The 19,581-nt window shown below is 37.9% G+C and overlaps 1 protein-coding gene across 1 annotated transcript in view; it reads left to right on the forward strand.

Moving 5' to 3' along the window:
• LOC129561763 (N-heparan sulfate sulfotransferase 4) overlaps nucleotides 1-19,581 on the forward strand; it is a 287,072-nt gene that overhangs the window by 224,481 nt on the left and 43,010 nt on the right. The gene's annotated exons all lie outside the window — the stretch shown is intronic.

A 19,581-nucleotide genomic window follows, 5' to 3' on the forward strand; every position in this document is an offset into this window, starting at 1 on the left:
AAAATATAATAAATAACATATAAAGCCATATTCAAAGTGCAATCTGAACACAGAAGAGAGAAAAAACTTTCATTCAGATCTTGCCTCTTTGGTCTTTCATTGAAGAAATATTACAAAGGAAACATTTAACTCATGTCAGATGTGCTGAAATAAAGACACACGGTATCTATGCAAGTACCAAATTAAATCACAGGGACAATTTTCAGGCACATAAATTACTCTGGTTCAGGAGCAAAAGGATCATTAATATGATAAGTGTTGAATTTGGAGACAGTTTGTCATTATTAAAATTAGTGTTCTGTCAATCCAAAAATCTCTGTTTCAGCAATCCTTTTGTGTTACTGCAGCTGCTTATTGAGTTACCAGATCCAAGTGTTCCAGGAGGTCCAACAGTGAGTGTATTATGCTGTGAAACCTGCAGCAGCAGACTGTAATCTGCAATGGGGGACTGACAGAGGATGACACGTGTTAAACACCGAATCTCAAAGAACCACTGGAACCAGTAACCGTGCGTGGAACTGTCTGGGTACTGAGAACTGGACACATGACAGGGATGTTTTTGCTCACAATGCTATTCATATATTTAAAAGTATAGCCTGCTGGCGTGTAGATCAGATTTTGACAGCTTGGAAATTATAGAACATTTTGCTAGTTTAATAAAAAGACTGAGGCCAGCAAAACCCAGAGTTATATCAATACACAACAGAGAGTGGAAAACAGAAAAATGGTAGACAGAGATTTTTAAAAAATGGTGAAATGGAAAGATACAAATTTTTCTTTATATGTGATCACTGCAAAACCACAAACGTCACACGTCCCTGAGATGGTTATCAGCACAGCAGGGTCAGCCCCCAAGTCAAACTCGTTTTAGCTACCTGGCTTACTTTAATCAAAATTTTAGTGTCCTTCTCTTTAAATACCTTAATATGTGTTTTGATATGTTTGTCCATCATGAGTCTCAGTTGAGGAGCTATTATGATCATCTTCATTCAGCATGAGATGGAGAACCATTCATATCCTTCCCTTTGTTGTCTTCAGTAAAAGACAACAAAGACAAAAAAAAACACCAAAAAACCAAACAACAGACACTTTAAAATGAGAAACAATACATCTTAAAAGTTAATTTAAATCAATATTATAAATGGGTATAGATTTAACCCATATTAAAAAAGTTTTAACACACATATAAGCATTTCCTCTGTTGAAATATGTAGGTAAGATAATTTTGAAGATACTATATCACTATGAACTATTCAGTTCAGTTCAGTTCAGTTCAGTCGCTCAGTCGTGTCCGACTCTCCGTGACCCCATGAATCAGCACGCCAGGCCTCCCTGTCCATCACCAACTCCCGGAGTTCACTCAAATTCATGTCCATCGACTCAGGGATGCCATCCAGCCATCTCATTCTCCGTCGTCCCCTTCTCCTCTCGCCCCCAACCTTTCCCAGCATCAGTCTTTTCCAGTGAGTCAACTCGTCGCATGAGGTAGCCAAAGTATTGGAGTTTCAGCTTTAGCATCAGTCCTTCCAATGAACACCCAGGATTGATCTCCTTTAGAATGGACTGGTTAGATCTCCTTGCAGTACAAGGGACTCTCAAGAGTCTTCTCCAACACCACAGTTCAAAAGCATCAATTCTTCGGTGATCAGCTTTCTTCACAGTCCAACTCTCACATCCATACATGACCACGGGAAAAACCATTGCCTTGACTAGACGGACCTTTGTTGGCAAAGTAATGTCTCTGCTTTTTAATATATTATCAAGGTTGGTCATAACTTTCCTTCCAAGGAGTAAGTGTCTTTTAATTTCATGGCTGCAATCGGCATCTGCAGTGATTTTGTAGACCCAAAAAATAAAGTCTGACACTTTTCCCACTGTTTCCCCATCTATTTCCCATGAAGTGATGGGACCAGATGCCATGATCTTTGTTTTCTGAATGTTGAGCTTCAAGCCAACCTTTTCACTCTCCTCTTTCACTTTCATCAAGAGGCTTTTTAGTTCCTCTTCACTTTCTGCCGTAAGGGTGGTGTCATCTGCATATCTGAGGTTATTGATATTTCTCCCAGCAATCTTGATTCCAGCTTGTACTTCTTCCAGCCCAGTGTTTTTCATTATGTGCTCTGCATATAAGTTAAATAAGCAAGGTGACAATATACAACCTTGACGTACTCCTTTTCCTATTTGGAACCAGTCTGTTGTTCCATGTACAGTTCTGATTGTTGCTTCCTGACCTGCATACAGGTTTCTCAAGAGGCAGGTCAGGTGGTCTGGTATTGAGAGAACCATTATTGGACAACATATGATTACATAAGTTTATTGAGAACTCTCACATGTTGAGAGACCCTACTTCTGACAAGGTAGAGGATTCTGTAGGAGTATCTTAACTGAATCCATAACTCTCCAACCACTTTTAGTTATAAGAATTTCATAAATATTTTAAGTTGAAAATTGTGATTTTCAACCCAAAGTTTTTTCTGTCTCCCAGTGTTGACTGTGTCTGCTTGTCTCCCCAGCAGCTTGAAGATGGTGTGAGTGTGCATACGTGTCTACATATGGATGTGCAAGGGAATGTGTTAATATCTGAATGAATATGTGCATCAGTACACACGAATGTATGAAAAGCATATGTGTGAGTATGCAAAGCCTGGGGTCTCTTTTTGGCAGTGTGTGTACTCTTTATCCTTGAAAGCCTTCCTGCTCTGGAGCCAAGTTTTCTAAAATAAATGTAGGTGCTCTAGCTTTCTTTGTTTCATGTCAGCGTGACATATCTTTCTCCATCCTTCTATGTTTAACCTAGTTGAGTCATATTTAAAGTGGGTTACTTGTGGACAGCATATAGTTGAGTCTTGGCTTTTTAATCCACTCTTGTAATATCTTTCTTTTAATTGATGGGTTTAAAATATCTACCATTAGAGAAATTATTGATAGTTGGATTAGTATCTATCATGTTATAAATCTATTTGTTGTATTTGCTCTTGACACTACCCTTTATTTTTTGGTCTTTGCTGGTTTTAACTGAACATTTTAATGACCCCATTTTATTTTATCTTTAAGTGTGTCAAATATACCTCATTTTAAAAGATTTTTAGTGGTGGCCCTAGAGTCTGCAATATACATTTTTAACTAACCTGAGACTACATTCAAATAATGCTATACTGCTTCATATGCAGTTTAAGTGACTTGTACCAGAGTATTCACAGTTCTTTCTTCCCATTCCTTATGATGTTCTGTAGCTATAAAGTGAGTAGTTTAAAGTATAAAAATATACTTTAAAAGATTGAATATATTGTTAATTATAGAAAGCACATTGAAATAATCTCAGTCTCTGTCTGCCAATCATTACTAAGAAATGACTTGTCCTACTTTGTTTCCATTCCATTAATTTAGCAAGTCCCCAGTTCTGGAATAATTTAACTGTCTGCTCCCTTCAGATCTATAACTGACTTCTAAAACTGACAAAATATTAAAGAATACCATACAGTTTGAAGTCTCTATGAGTTGATGTGGTCTCAACAGGACCCTCAGAGCAACCACAGCAAGAGACTGTGCTTTCCTTTAAGCTTTCTGTCTGGTTCTCCGTGACCACTATTTTAAAGCTTTTGTTTCTCTTAATCTTTTCTTCTATTTATTCCTTTTGGTAAAATGGTTTCAGTCTCCATCAAGTTACTTAACCCAGAAAACTAAGTGTCATCTTTGATTACTTCTTTGTTTCACTTTTCACATATAATCAAACATGTCATTAGAGAGTCATTATTTTTTTCTGTCTTTATAGAGATATCATTGACATATAACATCATGTAAGTTTAAGATGTACAACAAGGTGATTTGATGCAAATACATCACAAAATGATTACCACAGTAAGGTTCTCATCATCATCTCACATAATTATCATGTGGGGTGTGTGTGTGTGTGTGTGTAGTAAAAACGGTCATGATTTACTCTCTTAGAAACTTGTGAGTATATACTAGAGTATATAATACAGTATTTTTAGCTATAATCACCATGCTGTACATTAGATCCTCAGAATCTATTTCCTCTTATAGCTGGATATTTATACACTTTGACCAACATCTCCCCATTTCTCCCATCCCAGAGCCCTTGGTAGCCACCATTTTACTCCTTGTTACTATGAGTTTGGCTTTTTTAGATTCCAGATATAAATGATATTACGTGATATTTGATTTCCTCTGTTTGCCTTATTTCACTAAGCAGAATGCGCTCAAAGTCCCTCCATGGTGTCACAAATGACAGGATGTCCTCCTTTCTCGTGGCTGAATAATATTCCATGATCTCCACATCTTTGGGGTTAGTTACTGGAAGATTATTGTGATTCTTTGGTGTTTTCTTGATTGTTTATATTCCTTAAAGTCTTGCATCTCTATCTTTGCATTTCAAGTAACAATCACCTCCTCCAGTCTTTAGTAACTGACTTCAGGAGAGAAATACCTTCTGACAGTCCTGCAAGGAATTTTGAAGCTTTCTCAGTTCTTCTATAAATATGTTTGCTTCACAATCCTCTCTTGAGAGAGTTCTTAGTTTTATGCCTTCTCTGATCCAGCAACGTACTAGGCTGGGTTCCGAGACTCTCCCTTTTGCTTTCCAAGAGGTGGAGCTAAAGCTCAAATTTGTAGCCTCTCAGAGGCCTGCAGAGTTGGCCTGCTTTCCTGTGCGTGCTCACTATTAGTCTCAGGAGCACCACTGCTAGCCCGCCTGCAGAGCTGACCTGGTTTACTGCACATGCTCACTAGCTGTCTCGGGAGCATGCACTGAGGACCCACCACAGGGTAAATGTGTGTGTGGGTGAGTCGTGCAAAGCTCTGAGGTTTCCTGTGACCCACTTGAAGGAATCTGCAGACAGGCATGCCCAGAGGCTTCTGGCTGGGCTTCTTGATGGAATGAGAAGCACTTCTCATTGAAAGAACTGCATCCCTTCAATGCCTCCAAGAATGGTATCTGCCCCTCTTCCAGCCTGTTCCCATCCGCCAGTCATTCAGCTCATGACTCAGAACTCTGGATGGGTTGAAAGACACGAGGAGTCTTTGGGAGCATCCTGCACAGCTGGGGGAGCTGGGTGCTCCCTCACAAACTTTCACTTGCCCTCTCAGGAGAAACTGTGGCTTGAGAAAAGTGTGTCTTGGAAGTGAACTGTAGTGTCCTGGGGGGAAAGATGATATGGGTTAAACTTTAACTCTTTCTTTTATCCTCTCCAGTACATCCAAACTCTTTTTTTTTTTTTTTTCCTCCACTGGAATCTGGACTTCCACAAAGGCTCTATCTTCAGTGAGCTATTGTCCAAGATAGTATTCTCCAGTCCCCTGGACTGAATCCAAGAGGAGCTGGACTCAGCTCATAGGCCACTGTGGGGGTCACAGCTGGGACCGAAGTCTGTATACCTATTACCCCACCCACGGGTGGGATAGACTCCCTACAGTTCCCTTGAAAAGGTTCCTGGATCCCACAGCTTTCTCAAGGGCGCTTCGGTCGCTGTTGCTGCTGTTGTTTAGTCAATCGGTCGTGTCCGCCTCTTTGCGACTCCATAGACTGCAGTGCACCAGGCTTCTCTGTCCTTCACTGTCTCCCGGAGTTTGCTCAGATTCATGTCCATTGAGTCAGTGATGCTATTTTACCATCTTATCCTCTGCCGCCCCCTTTTCCTTTTTGCCTTCGATCTTTCCCAACATCAGGGTCTTTTCCAATGAGTCAGTTCTTCACGTCAGGTGGTCCGTGAATGTATGTCAAATTGCTACTGTTTGAAGGTGAGACACAAATGAGGGACATATTCATTCACACTGCTGACATCACTCCTCCAGACTGATTATCTTAACACCACTTGAATCTGTTTAATTTGTATCGTTTCCCCTGGTTACTGGCCAGGTCATCATTATCTCTCAATCATTTGAGAAAGAAAAACCTCCTCAATGACTTCTGACCTCCAATCTTTGCCCCTTTTCAAAAGGAAGTCAGGATATATTTCCTGAAATGCGTATCTGACTATACTTCTCCCCTGTTCAAAATTTGTCAATGTTTCTCTAAACTCAAACCCTTCAAGAACTTAAAAGATCTATATGAACTGGTCTTTTCCTTTCTCTTGCTACCTTGCCCCCTTGTATGGACTACATTGCATTTTTAATTTCTGGAATGTAAACTTTCACCAACTGTCACACACACATTTCTTTCTTCTACACATGACCTTAGCTTCATATCGCCCACTCCATTCTCTTACATGAAGTGGCCATAACTCATCATTTTTCAGATTTTTAACTCCAAGCTTCTTTTAAAAAAAAAAAAATTCCAAAAGTCCATCTTTAAGATTTTTTTTTTAATGTGAATCACTTTTTTTTTTTTTAGTTTGTTACAATATTGGTTCTGGTTTAAGTTTCAATCCCTGACCAGGGATTGAACCTGTACCCCCTACACTGGAAGGGAAAGTCTTAACCACTGCATAGCCAAGGATGACCCCTTCTACAAGTCTTAGATCAGTGCCCAGCTCCCTGCATCTGTGTGATGTCATAGAGTAGGGGATTGCCACATCACATTGTATTATAATCTGCTGTGTTCTTTACTATATCAGCACCTAACCCTCAACTCTTCCAGGCAAAAACTATTTATAGTTTATTAATAATTATATCTCCAGTCCCTAACTGACTGACAGTAGGCAATTAATAAATATTTAATAAATTAAAATATTAATAAATATTTAATAAATAAATAATCAATTGGTTGATTGAAGAAATAAAAATTATTTCTTTTCCCTCTTGAAAACTTGAATTCTGAGGCTATTAACGCAGCTTACACTGATCACTAAAGGACATGTTTCCTCTACCCAGGGGCTGAACTGCCCATGATTGTTCCTGGGGTTATGAATTTGTACTTCTATGACTTTTACATAGAATTATTGAAGCATCGTTAGAAAGGAGATTCGATCTTTTGAAAAGAGAGTAATGCTAAGTAGCTCAGATCGGAAGCAGCTTTGGTTGTTTGTCTCCCTTCATGTAAAAATGGTACATCTTTGTTCAGAATCAGGGTATGCTAAAAGGCAATTATAGCAACATCTAAAACCTGGATTCTGACTTGACTATTAAAGCAAGACGTAACACAAATATATTCAATAATGATATGGTTGTGAGCATGTGTTGCCTTTTCATGACTTAGGCCTCTATTAATGTACAAGGAAAATGGAGAGTACAGCTCCGGCTCACTGAAATAGAGCAGGAGCCTGCTGTTCTCTGTTAGGACAGCTGCCCTCTTCCCAGCGGCTTTGATAAAGTCACAGCCCAACTTCTTCATTCAGGAAGATCAGTGTTTACACTCTAGTTGGTCTTGAATCAAAATAGTTCTGATTTGCTAATAATTCACTAACCAAATATTATGACTGAAAAACTGGGACACTGGTAAATAATCAGATGCAGAATGGAACTTCTGTTGTATTTAGCCTGATAAGTGGAAATGGAAAATACAAATAAAAAATGTAATTTAGCAATTCATTATCTCCTATTAAATACCAGCTGTTTTCAGGGATTTAGGATAGGGTGTTTTGTGTTTCCCCTCACGTCTGGAGATTATGGGGAATAATTGGAAAGCAATGAAGTTATTTCACATTTTCTGCTAGCAAAAGTAGTGTATGGTATACCAAGGACTCATTTGTTTATTCAATAAATATTCGTTATGCACCTAGTATTCCCTGACATCTTGCAAACCCAGAGTAGAGTGTATGAACTCAGAGAGCTTACATTTTAACAAGGGAGTGAGGGAGCAAGAAACAACCAAACAGATACATAATGTCAGGTGGTGACTGCCTTGAAGGATAAGGGTAGAGGTCTAGGGGTACTCTTTGATTTAGGTGCGTAAGGGTGGAGCAAAGCAGACATCAGCTCGTGGCAGTACTTCCCTTGAGTACTGACTGTCTCTGAAATCTCATTGCATTTTGTGAAATAAAACAAAAGATTACATTTAACAATCTTGTCCTATATTGATTCTTAACTGCAGCTGTCAGAAGTGATTCTGGGGGATAAAACTTGCATTTATTAAGAAATTACGTGAAGACTACAAAAGAGCTTCATATGTTAGATATCAAGCAGTGATTTTTACTCTGGTGTAAAATATCCAGCATTTTCTGGTTTGACTGGAAATCACAGTAACTATCATAAGCATGATATAAGCATGATATATGCAGTGATTTCAGCAGATCAAAGAAACACCAACTTTGCTTACAAAAGATATTACCTCAAATGTATATCAACTAATTAAAAACTATATTTGATATGTTAACTACTCCATAGTTACCTTAATTGAATATGCATAATGGTAATACATTTTATAAAACTGTAATTTATTGTTTCCATTTATAGTAGAAAATTCTGAGATTCAGAGAGGTTAATCTATATGGTAGGGCAGAGACAGTCCTTAAACCCAGGCATTTTGGTTCCATATTTCATATTGGTACTGTTCCACTGTGTGCAAACCAAACCGCTGTGAATTCTAACAGCAACCCAAAATCCTTTATGTTTTCTGACTTAGACGGTAAAGACTCCCAGGATAATATGTTAATTATTATTTCTTTTTTTTAAAACTGTTTTGATTAGCATTATTTTCCTCATCAAACCTTTTCCAAATTAAAAACAAACGTTTAGTTTTTTACACACCCAGGAAAAGTCTTCCTTAAATAGTCAAGGGTGTGGGATGTTAAAGCATCAGCTGAGAGTAGTAATTAATTATAAATGCCTGTGGCGACACACCTCTTACATGAAACCACACTGAAAGTCACAGGGAACGAAAGAGCTCCCTCTGCAGGCTGAGTGGTTGAATCAATAGCTGGAGTGATTACAGACATGAACTAAATCATTCCTACGCTTTTCCTGTCCATCTGCCCTAGAGATGGTGAAATATGTTTGACTTTGGACCTCTCTCTGCTTCTCTTTCTTCCTTTTACTCTCTTGCTTCCTGCCCTCCTCCTGCCTGCTTCCTTCCTCCCACCCTCCCTCCCTTCCTTTTTCCCTTTCTTTGTTCCTTTCGTCTCGTTCCTGTCCTCTTCTTCTTTCTCCTTCTAAGACCAGTTTTAGAGAACGACATTTTGAATGGTCTTTTGAAATCAATGTTTCTTTAATACTGAAAGTTTGGAGTTACTTTCAATTTCTAGAACACATTAAGAAATATGCTAATCTTCCCATATGAAATAGCAATGTCTGTCTTCACTGTGTATTATTTTGAAATGTTCAGAGTCAATAATCAGTTGAAATTGTATATGTGTAGAGATATAAATATTGAACTAGTGACCTATTTCTTTCACTCCTAAAAACATTTAATACATAAATCAAATTTTATGTTGGATCAATTCTAGGAAAAATTCACAAAGAAATGTCAGTTTTGACCTAATGTTGCTACAAATAAAATCTACCAGATAATTAAAATGATAGAAGGAGAAAAAGCAGAAAATAGAAATTAGATATACTTGGTACCAAAGTTTCTGGCAGAACCTTGGGTGTGAGCACTGATTCTGAATTCACATACCCAACTTTGAGCAATGATTTGCTGGGATTCCATCTATAATCTCAGAGAGAACTCTCAAACTGTTTGATCTCCATGAACCTTTTCTCTAAAACAGGGTGAGTTCTTAGTACTTAATCAATACAACAAAAATGAACATAAAGCCCCATGGCAAAGTTATATAAATAAATTAATATTATGATTCAGCAGCATCATGTGTTTAAAAAAATCAATCATTGATTAAATTTTCAATATATGACACTTAAAAAAAATAAAGTGGTATAATTCAATAGTGAATTCCAAACTAATGATGGGCTTTTAGACTGAGTGGCAAAGTACTATAACTATGTTGGTGGTTTGGTGGTTTAGTCGCTAAGTCATGTCCGACTCTTGAGACCCCATGGACTGTAGCCCACCAGGCTCCTCTGTCCATGGGATTTTCCAGGCAAGAATACTGGAGTGGATTGCCATTTCCTTCTCCAGGGGATCTTCCTGACCCAGGAATTGAACCCATGTCTCCTGCATTGCAGGCAGATTCTTTACCGACTGAACTACTTTTGGCACCTGAAAACATAGATGTATGCATATACCAAGTTATTAGTTGCCCAGGACTGAAAAGGTAGTATTGGGGTGCCTCTAATTATAACACAACAATTATGTCATAAGTGCTTAAGGTTGGTAATGTTGGTACAGTGCTTAAAACTCGGTAATGAGTGCTTAAACCTTGGCGATGTTAACCTTAGTTTAATTCTTAGTATCTCTTGTGTGGTTCCAGCCTATATTCAGAACAAAAAGACATAAGATCTCCTTTTATAGGAAAACTATGAGTACAATGCCAAAGCCCATCAGATGAACCATCAGAGATGCCTTCCCCTGTGCTCCATCTGTCTTCACACTTTATGAGAACTAAAAGCCTAATCAATAATTTAACAAACTAATGGACATATTTTTAAACACAATGAACTCTTTCTGAAGAGCAGCACGCTGACAGGGCCACAGCGGCAAAAATGGAGACTAACTGCTAATATTTAATGCTTATCTTATCTGTGCTGTGGCATGAACACCGGGCTAGCTGCCTCGAACAGGGTGCATCTCTCCTTGCTCTGTGAAGCTACTGTGTCTTCCCGTATTTGTTATAATACCGTGCCTTTCCTATGAACCAGGGATCGGACAACTCTGTGAATGAACTCTCATTTTTAGAGGCACTATAAGGCACAGAATTGATATCCAAATATTTCAAGTGTGCTTTAAATAAGAAAATACGCTCTAAAAATGATTTTAAATTCCAATTTAAGCTACTACACTTGATTTTCCGGTTATGGATATTAGCATCCATACAATTTACAGTGCCATTGTGTTTGTCATGCAAGTAGGAAAAGCCAGAAAACTGTTCTGGTATTGGTAGTCTGAAAATATTTTTGCTCAATTTAGAGAAGGTTGATGCTTCATTTTCTGGATAAAATCAAGCCTTTGTTTTTTATTTTCCTTTTTTCCCTTATCCTTTCTACTTAATAAGAGAGGCAAAATAAAATGATATACAAAACAATTGCATGACTTGCAGCTAAAGACTCAGAAGAACAGTCACTTGCCCACATTTACAGAATAATATTTTGTTTGTCACTGCAACAGGCTGTGCTTTTACCCACATTTAAAAATTAGCCTCCCCATGGCTCAGTGGGGGAAGAATTCACCTGCAATTCAGGAGAAACAGATTCGATCCCTGGATTCAGGGTAAGATCCCCTGGAGGAGAAAATGAAAACCCCCTTCAATATTCTTTCCTGGGAAATCCCATGAACAGAGAACCCCGGGGCTTACAGTCCAGATGGTCACAGGATCAGCCACAACTGAGCACGTGCATGATGTGAGATTAACCATTAGAGTCCCATTGCTGCTGCTGCTGCTGCTGAGTCGCGTCAGTCGTGTCCGACTCTGTGCGACCCACAGACGGCAGCCCACCAGGCTCCCCCGTCCCTGGGATTCTCCAGGCAAGAACACAGGAGTGGGTTGCCATTTCCTTCTCCAATGTGTGAAAGTGAAAAGTGAAAGTGAAGTCGCTCAGTCGAGTCCGACCCTTAACGACCCCACGGACTGCAGCCCACCAGGCTCCTCCATCCATGGGATTTTCTAGGCAAGAGTACTGGAGTGGCTTGCCATTGCCTTCTCTGAGAGTCCCATTACTTTTATCCAATTCCCTGTTACCAACATTTAGACATCACTTTATTTAAAACCTCCTCTTTCTTTGAACAGGAGATACCTCCTTCAATGGATTTATTCCACAGGTCATGATTTTCCTAAATTTGGTGCATGTGCATTGCATCTGACACTGAGAAGCTCTGTTTTATGTTTCTAATGAACAATTAGATTATGAGAGTACCTTCAAGCTTTTTTTCATTTTTATGACAGATTAAAGGAAGAATTTAGATTTGTTTCATGTTTGGTTATAATGGAGTTGAGAGTGTGGAGAGTGAGGGAGAGACACTTGTCTGAGACAGTGAGAAGGTGGAGGCAGCCCAGGGGTCAGCTTGGTGACAGAAGCCTGGCCTCAGTGACCCCTCTGGAAGACTTGCTAACAGGGGGCTTACTGACATTAGCATTGGATATCTTATTCTTAGACTCATCCGTTGAACATGATGTCTATGAAAGGTAAAGTGCTGCTTTTCTGAATCCACGCAAATCTCTGAGCTGCAGTATTTCCAGGTCCAGTGGGTTTGCATTTGTAAACCATTTGCACCATGTATCACAGTCATACCTTTTCTAGATGATGTTTTGGGAAGTATTGGGCAAGAGTAGTTTTACTATATCCTTAAGGAAATAACAATCAGAATAAAAGCACAGGATAAGTGGAGGAACGTATTGTTTAATTGCAAAGTCCTGTCTGACTCCCCATGGACTACAGCCCTCCAGGCTGCTCTGTCCATGGGATTTCTCAGGCAAAAATACTGGAGTGTGTTGCCATCTCCTTCTCCAGGGGATCTTCCTGACCCAAGGATCAAACTCACATCCCCTGCATTAGCAGGCAGATCCTCTACCACGGAACCATCAGGGAAGCCTGTGGTGAACATAAACTGTCATGTAAAAAATAGTAGCAATATATTATGTCTGTAAAAAATTATTTACAACTATTTTATACTGCATTTCTTTTGACTTTCCTTATTTATGCTTCCAACCACATCCAGTCTTTATTTGTCTTACTCTTCCTCCATGTTCTGAATACTTTTTTTTTTTTTAATAAATAAGACGTGTGGCCAGAAATCCTAAAACTAAAATGTTCTGTCTGCACAATAAGTGCTTTTAGCAACTCATATAACAGTTAAGCTGTGCTTACAGAATTTTTCTTCTTAAAGTGCAGTCAACTGACCATGTACCAGCACTAATTTATTTCTAACCAGTAAAACATGTACACATGCTGCCCAGTACATAGCTATTGCAACTGTTGTGGCCAGGTTGCTGGCCTTTTTTCTCAGAAAATTGACATTTAAATGCAGAGGCGTGCCTCAGCTTAGAACCACACAATGTCTGCAGACTGCTTTCTTCCAAACGTGGATTTTCCAGTTGCCTTGCAACCGTGTTTTACTTCCTTCAGAAAGCACAACTGGTTCTCCTAAGGAAATTTTGGATAAACGACAAAATTAGTAGGCCACAAAAATCTTTTAAGAGCGTATGGCCGTGCCCACTCTATAGTGTGTATCTGCTCATGATATAAAAATAATTTTTACCGTATTCTCCAAGTAGTATTTTTTATTTACAGTTTCGTCGGATTTTAGACAATGACAGGTACCTTAAATTTCCATCTTAAAATAATAGTGCTAGAGGGCAGGTGGTAGATTTCTAGGACCTTATAATATTTCTTCAGACATTTGCCTGCAGCCTGGTTTTTCATAATAATTTCAGTCCTGAGGAACTAATTATCCTGGAGAATTCTACTTATACTGTCTTATTTCTTAATTACAGTGGTGACATGAGATAAACGTACACTTATTGGGATCAAATGCGTATTATTTTGTGGTGATTACAAAGAAGTTTTCATGACAGCAATTGCAATTATGTGGTCATCAACTAGTGATACTATGTTATGTTCTAAAAACTCTATAATTAAGTCCTGCCAAGAGGGCACTTTCTATTTGGGAAAAAAAAGAAAATGAGCTTAAAAGTGAGAGAGAGTTTGAGCAATGTAAAGACCCTGAACCTGTACAAATGATTCCACATGAATCTCAAGATCATTGTATTAACTAACATTTGAGGGATTTAATTTAAGTTTCTATCTAAATGAGCTTTGTAAAGAATATTCTTTAAAATAGTTTTTCTCTCTTTTGACCTTTAAAATAAAAAGCTTTGAATACACCCTGGGGGGGTGGGAGACAGGTGGAAATAGACTGGAAATATGATAGGAGTGATACTGCCTTCAAAGATAAATTTGTAGCCTATCTGTAAAATTCTTTTCAAATACTATAATTTTGTTGTCTTAGAAATAATCATGTGAGTCCAAAAATAATTTATGTTCTGTCACTCTGAGTTAAAAAAGAAAAGCTTTATGTTGCCAAGATAATACCTAGATTTTCTACTTTCTTCTATAGAAGTATTCATATTCTTTGTCTTTTATTTTCAAAAAGACAAAAGTAAAGCAATGATGGATGTCAAACTCTATACATAAAACTGTTTAGGTGAAGATTTTGGGTATATCATGTATCAGCTTTGCCTAGGTTTTAAATTCTGCTCTGCCATTGAATGTGGGACTTGAACAAATTTCACTATGCCTCAGTTTCTTCATCTGTCGAAGGGGACAATAACCACACCTGCCTTATAAGATTGTGGTGATGACTTAATCATTTCATACATGTAAAGGGCTTAGAGTTATGCCTAACACTTAGTAAGTGCTATATACTTTATGGTGATATTTTAAGTATTTTAGGATTTTGAGGGGAATAGTCCAAGTTCTCCCACTCTCCTCCCTACCTTGAGCCATGGTGAGGAGTATCTTTAACCAGCTTAGTGGCCTGTCCTCAGAGGATCCTTTTCAGCCTTTTAGTAAAGGGCATTCCTTGAATCTGATATCTTTGACTTACAGCTTATACTACCTTACCAGAGTGCTTTTTTCTTAATTCTTGTGCAAACTAAAGCTCTATTTTTTTTCTAGTTTTATTGAGATAGGATTGCCATACTGCATTGTTTAAGTTCAAGGTGCACAGCACAATGACTTGACTTAACATACATTATGAAGTGATGACCACAATAATTTTAGTGACTATCCATTATTTTATATAGACACAAAATTAAATAAATTAGAAAAGAAATATTTTCTACTGATGATGAGAACTTAGAATTTACTCTCTTTACAAGTTTCATGCATAACATACAGAACTGTTAATTGTATTTATCATGTTGTACATTGTACCCTTTGTAGTTATTGATCTTGTAACTGGAAGTTTATATCTTTTGACTACCTTCATCCAATCCCTCCTCCCTCTTCCCAACCCCTCGCCTCTGGTTGCCACAAATCTGATCTCTTTTTCTGTGAGATCTTATATTTGTTTGTTTTTGACATATAATTGATATACCACACTATCTTAGTTTCTGGTATGCAACATAGTGATTCATTATTTTTATACATTTTTAAATGACCACCACGATATGTCTAGTTACCATCTACCACCATACAAAGGTATTACATATTTATTGACTATATTCCCACACTGTACATTTCATACCCATAAGTCATTGATTTTGCAACTAGAACTTTGTACCTTCTAATCTCCCTCACTTATTTCTCTTCTCCGCTGAGCCCCCTTATCTCTGGTAATCACCTGTTCATTTTGTGTATCTGTGACTCTTGTTTCTGTTTTGTTGTGTTTGTTCGTTTGTTTTGTGTTTTAGATTCCACATGTAAGTGAAATCATACAGCATTTGTCTTTCTCTGTCTGGCTTATTTCAGTCAATATAATACTCTCTAAGTCTATCCATATGGACACAGATGACAAGATTTCATTCCTTTTATGGCTAAGTAATATTCCATAATATATATGTGTTCCCATATATATATATATATATATTGCATCTTCTTTATCCATTCATCTAGTGATGGGCATTCAGGTTGCTTCCATATCTTGGCTATTATAGATAATACTGCAAAAAAGATGGTGTGCATGTATCTTTTCTAACTTGTGATTTCATTTTCTTCATATACATACCCCAGAGTAGAATTGCTGGATTATGGTAGTTATCTTTTTAATTTTTTGAAGAACCTCCATACTGTTTCTCACAGTAGCTGCACCAATTTACATTCATAGCAATACAGCATGAGGATTCCGTTTTCTCCACATCCTATCCAACACTTATTATTTATTGTCTATTTTTATAATAGTCATTCTGACAGGTTTGAGATGATATCTTATTGTGATTTTGATTTGCGTGTCCCTAATAATGATGTAAAGCATTCTTTCATGTTCTTCTTGGCTATCTATAAGTCTTCTTCCAAAAAAACTGTCTATTTAGACCTGCTGTCCATTTTTTAATTGGGTCATTTGGACTTTTGCGGTGTTTTGTTGTTGTTTGAATCCTTCATATACTTTAGATCAGTCAGTTCAGTTCACACGTGCAGCTGGGTCCAACTTTTTGTGACCCCATGGACTGCAGCATGCTGGGCTTCACTGTCCATCAGCAACTCCCAGAGCTTGCTCAAACTCATGTCCATTGAGCCAGTGAGGCCAATCAACCATCTCATCTTCTGTCGTCCCCTTCTCCTTTTACTTTCAATCCTTCCCAGCATCAGGGTCTTTTCTAATGAGTCAGCTCTTTGCATCAGGTGGCCAAACTATTGGAGCTTCAGCTTCAGCATCAGTCCTTCCAAAGTATATTCAGGACTGATTTCCTTTAGGATTGACTAGTTGGATCTCCTTGCTGTCCAAGGGACTCTCACGAGTCTTCCCAACACCACAGTACAAAAGCATTAATTCTTCAGCACTCAGCTTTCTTTATGGTCCAACTCTCACATCCATACATGACTACTGGAAAAATCATAGCTTTGACTAGATGGACTTTTGTTTGCAAAGTAATGTCTCTGCTTTTTAATATGCTGTCTGGGTCATTCATAGCTTTTCTTCCAAGGAGTAAGCGTCTTTTAATTTCATGGCTGCAGTCACTACCTGCAATGATTTTGGAGTCCAAAAATGTAAAGTCTCTCACTGTTTCTATTGTTTCCCAATTACCATGAAGTGATGGAAACAGATGCCATGATCTTAGTTTTTTGAATGCTGAGTTTCAAGCCAGCTTTTTTACTTTCTTCTTTCATTTTCATCAAGAGGATCTTCAGTTCTTCTTCACTTTCTGCCATAAAGGTGGTGTCATCTGCATATCTCAGGTTATTGATATTTCTCCTGGCAATCTTGATTCCAGCTTGTGCTTCATCAGGCCCAGCATTTCACATGATGTACTCTGCATATAAGTTAAATAAGCAAGGTGACAATACACAGGTTTGAAGTTTTCTTTTTTCAGTTTGGAACCAGTCTATTGTTTCATGTCCTGTTCTAACTGTTGCTTCTTGACCTGAGTACAGATTTCTCAGGAGGCAGATAAGGTAGTCTGGTATTCCCACCTCTTGAAGAATTTTCCACAGTTTGTTGTGATCCACACAGTCAAAGGCTATGACATAGTCAGTGAAGCAGAAGTAGATGTTTTTCTGAAATTATCTTGGCTTTTCTATGATGTAATGAATGTTGGCAATTTGATCTCTGATTCCTCTGCTTTTTCTTAATACAGCTCAAACATCTGGAAGCCTTCAGATCATGCAGTGTTGCAGTCTAACTTGGACAATTTTGAGCATTATTTTGCTAGTGTGTCGATGAGTACAATTGTGCAGTACTTTGAACAATTTTTGGCATTGCCTTTCCTTGGGATTGGAATGAAAACTGACCTTTTCCAGTCCTGTGGCCACTGCTGAGCTTTCCAAATTTGCTGGCATAATGAGCGCAACACTTTATCTTTTGAGTGCAAATTTGCTGGCATGTTGAGTGCAACAGCGTCATCTTTTAGAATTTGAAATAGCTCAGTTGGAACTCCATCCCCTCTACTAGCTTTGTTTATAGTGACCTTCCTAAAGCCCATTAGACTTCTCATTCCAGGATGTCTGGCTCTAGGTGAGTGATCACACCATCATGGTCATCTTGGTCATGAAGATCTTCTTTGTATAGTTCTTCTGTGTATTCTTGCCATCTCTTTTTAATATCAGTTGAAAAGGACATCTTTTTTGGTGTTAATTCTAGAAGGTCTTGTAGGTCTTCCCTGAACCATTCAACTTCAACTTCTTAGGCATTAGTGGTTGGGGCATAGACTTGGATTACTATGATATTGAATGGTTTGCCTTAGAAACGAACAGAGATCATTCTGTTGTTTTTGAGATTGCACCCAAGTACTGCATTTCGGACTCTTTTGTTGACTGTGAAGGCTACTCCATTTCTTCTAAGGGATTCTTGTCCACAGTAGTAAATATAATGATCATCTGAATTAAATTTACCCATTTCGGTCGATTTTAGTTCACTGATTCCTGAAATATCGATGTTCACTCTTGCCATCTCCTGTTTGACCACTTCCAATTTGCCTTTATTCATGGACATAACATTCCAGGTTCCTATGCAATATTATTCTTTACACCTTCAGACTTTACTTCCATCATCAGTCACATCCACAACTAGGCTTTGCTTTTGCTTTGGCTCAGCCTCTCCATTCTTTCTGGAGCTGTTTCTCCAATAGCATATTGGGCATCTACTGACCTGGGAGTTCATCTTTCAGTATCCTATCATCTTGCCTTTCCATACTGTTCATGGGGTGCTCAAGGAAAGAATGCTGAAGTGGTTTGCCATTCCCTTCTCCAGTGGACCACATTCTATCAGACCTCTCCACCACGACCCGTCAGTTTTGCGTGGCCCTACATGGCATGGCTCATAGTTTCACTGAGTTAGATAGTAACTCATATTTTAGATAGCAACCCAATAAAACTCTACTGTTTTTAAGGTGATAGATATCTTCCCTACATGATATTACTCTTACCTTTCTCATGAAGTTAATGAAATAATTGTATTAGTTGTTCCAAAATATATATGTAGTAAATAATAAAATATATTTTTTAAATGCTTATATGTGTATATGAGGTTGAGAAACAAGTACAAGTATTGTCTATGGTAGAAAATGATGAACTCCCTTTTTAATGAGTTGCATTTGTAATTTCTTCAGTTTAGACCAAGATTATGCAAGTTCTCTTTTATTTGGTATTGTTTTTTTCATTCCAGCTGCAATCCTTGATTAGTTCTATATAAGATTATATCTTTAATCACATTCAAATTTTTGTTGCTCTCTCAAGAGCAATCAATCTAGATTTTTACTTTTTCCTAGGCTCTGATCCACAATACCCAAATGCTACAATATATTTAAAGTTAATCCTGAGGAAGGAAAAGTTATAAAAAAGTAATAAGTATGGAAGAGTAGTTGGCTAAAGGCAATCAGTGGCTGTGCAAACATTAACAGTTTCTTTATTGCAGTAAAATTTCCTCATTAGACCACAAAAACACAAGTTTTCTTAAGCTTGATTTCATTTCAACCCATATACATACATAGAATAAAAAAGTTCTGAAACAATTGTTTAATTTTAAAACTGGTATGATTCTTGTTCTTTGCTACTTTGGAAGTTATTAGATTATTGAATTTGATAGTGTTTATTCCACAATGGGGAGAAAGCTAATATGTAAAGTAACACTATACTTTTAATGAACAATCAGGTTGGCCTATCCCAGTTTCAATTTTTATTTTTAGAGTGAGTTTAAGAGTGACTTTGAAATAGAAATCAGATGTGTGACTTTCTACCAGTGTTATTCTTTGCAAACTGCCATAACAAGACGTCACAGACTGGGTAGTTTAAACAACATACATTTATTTTCTGAGTTTTTGAGGTTACAAGTCCATGATGGAGGTGCTGGAAAATTCAGTTTCTTCCTGACTTAAAGACAGTCACTTTCTGGCTGTGTTCCCAATTGGCCTCTCTTCTGTGCATTGCAGGAGGGAGGGAGAGAAAGGGAGAGACAGAGAAAGGAGAGAGAGGTGGGGGTGGAAT

This window comes from Moschus berezovskii, chromosome 5, assembly GCF_049115385.1.
Source record: "Moschus berezovskii isolate FMDL1 chromosome 5, NW_MosBer_1.0, whole genome shotgun sequence".
NCBI lineage: Eukaryota > Metazoa > Chordata > Mammalia > Artiodactyla > Moschidae > Moschus > Moschus berezovskii.